Raw genomic sequence first — 4,843 nt, forward strand, 5'->3', positions numbered from 1 at the left:
AGTGTTCACTTCGAAAAGTATTAAAATGTGTTTCTAATTATGTGCAATATTAGTCTGTGGTGGTGGTGCTGCGGTAGCGTTGTCGCCTCACAGTAAGACGTTGTCCTGTTCGATTTCTCAACTAAAGCGTCTTCTGTGTGGAGACATGCGTGAATGGGTGTACCTTCGTTGAAGGTTATGTGTCAGAGCTGGCAACTCAGTATGTAAAAATCTACTGCCAATCATTAGCGGACCGGAGTTCTGCTGTGGTGACCCCTAACCGGGAAAAGCCGAAAGATACAACAACAAAAAATTAGTCTGTCTACCTGCATGCCCATGATGTAATAGCTAGGTGTTATATATGTAAATGTCTGTGAAAATAGTCTACATAAGCCCCTAAGGCTAAACACCTTGACCAATACACTAATCATAGGTGACTCAATAGTGTGGCACACAGATGTCCCACTCACTAGGTTGAATAAGGAGAAGGTAACAGTCAGCTGTCTATCAGGTGCTAGAATCCAACACAACACACACACACACACAGGTCACTCCACAACAAGTACAAGTATAACTCTGTCATTGTCCATATGGGTGTGAATGACCTGAGATGCACCTCCCTGGACTATATGAAAAGAGACATAGTGGAGAACTTGGATTATGTGGCCCAGACAGGTATCTCACTAGCCTTTACCAGTATCCTACCATCACCCTGAATGATACCGCACTACAAATAAAAATAGATTGACTTCAACAATTGGCTAAGTTTCTGGTGTCATTCTAAGGGGATCCAGTATCTGCCTGCCTGGGATGACATGATCGACAGACCTCAATGCTTTGCCAGAGAAGGCCTGCATCTGTCACCCCTGGGTTTCTGGGTACTGGCTAAGGCTCTTGCCACCCCTATAGTGCCTTTTTTAGGTGGTGTTCCAAAGACCAAATTACCACTGTAACAGCTATAAATAAATGCAATCTGAGGGTCATGCTGCTCAACGCTAGAAGTCTAAATCTCAAGATACACTCACTCAAAGCACTCCACAAAATAGAGAACATCGACATTTGTGCTGTAACGGAGACCTGGTTTAAAGCAGCAGAAAGCACCCCTGCACTACCAGGCTATAACTCATTCCACACCTTTCGGCCCCAAAACATGGACTGAAGCTCCAAAGGCAGTGGTGTCTCCATATTCATAAAGGATATGCACACCTCCAGACTAGTAGCCCAGCATAACGCATCTGAGATTGGTTAAGATGGTTAAGATGATGATCCAGGTCATAGCATGCTACAGGTCCACAGCCATGTCCCTAGACACTCATTCCATGTTCTTAAGCACCCTGGAATCTATCAAGTTCCAACCCAACACTCTCTTACTAGGAGACTTCAACTACTCCTCTATCAACAGGGAAAACTACTCAAGCACAAATACACTGGTCTAACACTTCCTGGAATTCATCAATTCCAATGCCCTGGACCAGCTCATTCTGACCCCCAAGCAACATCCTTGACCTGGTTATTACTAACATGGGTGACCGTTGTTCTACACCAATAGTCAATTCCTCCCTGGTCAGATCCGACCATAAACTAATCACTATAGAAATCCACATCTCACCCACACACCCTCCACAAAGGTAGCCACCTGGAAAAACTTCTTCAAAGCTGATTTTGGACTCCTAAAAACAGAGATGGCTAACTTCACGCCACCCATGCCAATGGAAAATAGCTGCATGACTGCTGAATCATACACCAGTGCACTGTACGGACATGTACAAAAATGCATGGAATTAGCCATACCCAACAGAGCCAAGACACTCTCCTCCAAAAAAAGGAATTCAATCTGGTGGTCTCCTGCCATTAATAAACTGTACAACAGAAGGAAGAAAATGTTGCAGAAAAAGGTGAAGTCACAAGACTGGAAAGCCTCAACAAAAAGTTAAGATCCCTCATCAAATCTTCCAAAGCTAGCTATGAAGGCAGAATTGAGGCATTCACTAAAACAGTCACAAAGCCTTCTATAGCTATATCAGGAACCGCCACAGCAATACCCAGATTTGCTCTGAGATACTGAACAATGGTATCTCCTATATTCAGCCAACAGATATTGCTAACATACTGACTGACAGATTCAGTGCCAACCTAACCCCTCTCTCCAACCCAAAGGACCAATCACAATACCGAAAGAATGCCAGGCACCAAGCATTATTGCAGCACAGGTTAAAGCTGCATTGTCCAAGGCCAAGAATACAGCTTCCATGTGACCAGATAACATCCCTGGCTGTGTTCTACATGAACTACAAAGCAAACTGGCACCACATCTGTGTGCCCTGTTTAGTCACAGCCTCACCTCAGGTTTTGTCCCTACCAAATGGTGGACTGCTACAGTCATCCCTCTCCATAAAGGTGGAGCGACTACAGACCCTAGGAATTATCACCCCATTAACCTGACGAGTCTGATATGTAAAGCTATGGAGTGCAGCATCATGGACCTGACAAAGATGTAGGAAATCTCCAAATTCTAGACCCCATGCAATTTGGCTTTGTGAAAGGGAGATCATGCTCGCTCAACCTGGTTGAATTCTTTGAGTCAGTCACCAGGGCTGTGGATGAAGGTAAGGCAGTCTATACAGCCTACCTTGATCTGGCCAAGGCCTCTGATACCATTCCTCACTCAGGAATTATTGATAAACTCACCAAACTAGGCATCAATTCCTAAATCACTTGGTGGGTTGCAAATTGGCTCACAGATAGAACACACAGTGTGAAAGTAGCAGACTCCAAGTCAGACTGCCAACCAGTCACGAGTGGAGTCCCACAGGGGTTGGTCCTGGGTCCTCTCCTGCTTAGCAGCTAGTTCTCAGAAGTCCAGGCCAACACAAAGGGACTCTGGCTGACTAAGTTCACAGATGACTGCAAGCTGGGAGCCATTATTAACTCCCCAAGTGATGCAGACATCCTACAGAAAGGCCTCACTGAGAACAATGACTGCCGTCAAAACCATGTGGCCTTAAGCTTAATGCCAAAAAATATGTTGTCATCCTCTTTGGTAAAAACTAATTTCCCACTAATTACCACATTGATGGGAGCCCACTGAACATTGAAGGTGTTATAAGAGATCTGGGGAAGCAGGTTGACAGCAGCCTCTCCTTCAACCACCACATTGCCACTGTAGTCAGAAAGTCCTTCTATGTGGCACATCTCATTACCAAGGGTTTTGCATCCAGGAAGAAAGAGGTCATCATCTCTCTCTCTCTCTACTCTTCCCTCATTAGGCCAATCATTGAGTATAAAGCCCCATTTGGCATGTACCTCACTAGACACCTGCAACAGCTGAAGAGGCCACAGAAGTACCTCACAAACAGGATCATAGTCATTAAACACATGTCTTACATGGACAGACTCAAAAGACTCCAGCTATTCTCTGTCTCATCACCTACTTAGAGGTGATCACTGCGTGACTTACAAAGCCATGTCTGACCCAGCTCTGTTAGAATTGCTGCATCTAATGAAATCCCAATCCCTCCACTCCACACACTCCAGAGAGCTCAACCTCATTAGCACAATCAATAAAACATGCTGGAGGGACAGGTTCCTCTCCCAGAGACTGCCCATGCTCTGGAATAGACTTCCCATACATGTCAAGCAGAACACCTCGCTGACCCTTTTCAAGAGAAATCTTGATGAGTGGATGGGTAATAGAAAGTTCACCCCAGGATCACTCCAGTGGATCTGCTTGATAGAGGCACTGGGAACTAATGTTGGGTGGCACAATGCCAGGGCACTTCTATGGGCTAGGCATGTAAATGCTCCAGGGCCATTAGCCTAGTACACACCTATGAACCTATGTTGTGCGCACACTGAGTCTGGAGACATTGAATTTTGTTCAGTTTTTGCACTTGTGTGATTTCTGAATGACAAATAAAGTTTATCTTGACTATGACTTACTGAACCACATCCTTGTAGTCTTTGTGATAACGTCTGTAAGTTCTTGACATGCTCACCAACTACCTTACAAATAACTAGTAAATCATCTATGTACACAACCATATTTTAATCTTTAAAATATATTTCATAATTCATTTGAAAATGGGAGGTACAGAGCTCACTACACATTCTAATCAGTTATGCAAAGCTAGGCCTCTGCATTCTTTGTTACATATATTCCTAACCACATTCCCACCCATTGCGGTCCTATATCACATTATTTCACTTCCTTAATAAATCGTTCCTCCTTATCTGCTCACACTTGAGTAAATAAATATCCTGTCTTACAACTTGTATAACATGTTTGCTTTTTCTAGATGTATTGTCTTACATATGCATATAAATGTAGTACTATTTAAAGCTGACACTGAAGAAATGGATTTGCTCACATGTAACTAACTATACTTCTGACATTGGCAAAATGTATTTGATTGTGTTTCCTTTGCAGACTCTCACCTGTAAGTAATACTTGTCAGGCATTACCTGGTGGATTATATATTGCATGTTTAATCTGTCACTGGCCTTTGGCTCGGGTCATGACTGAAAACATCCAATGACTAACTGTGAACAAGCGAGAGACAGACAGATTAAAATAATTTAATGTATAGATAATATATGTGATCAATATTGCCTTCAGACTCCTATAGAAAAATGTTTCTGTCAATACTGAGTAAAATGCTAACTGTATTAGGGATTGACATAATGGTTAAGGTGTTTATTTCACAAACACAAAGTACAGGGTTTGAGTCTCACCTTTGAATGGAAATTGGCTAGCCTTAAAATGGACAGCAAGGGCAGCTAGCCTAGTACTTACCTATGAAACTATAATAGCTTTGTACTGAAAAAGAACAACATATTAGTGAAATATGTGCCTCAGTGTTGCAAT

The sequence above is a fragment of the Protopterus annectens genome, chromosome 3.part0 (genome assembly GCF_019279795.1).
Source record: "Protopterus annectens isolate FY-2018-M chromosome 3.part0, PAN1.0, whole genome shotgun sequence".
Classification (NCBI taxonomy): Eukaryota; Metazoa; Chordata; order Ceratodontiformes; family Protopteridae; genus Protopterus; species Protopterus annectens.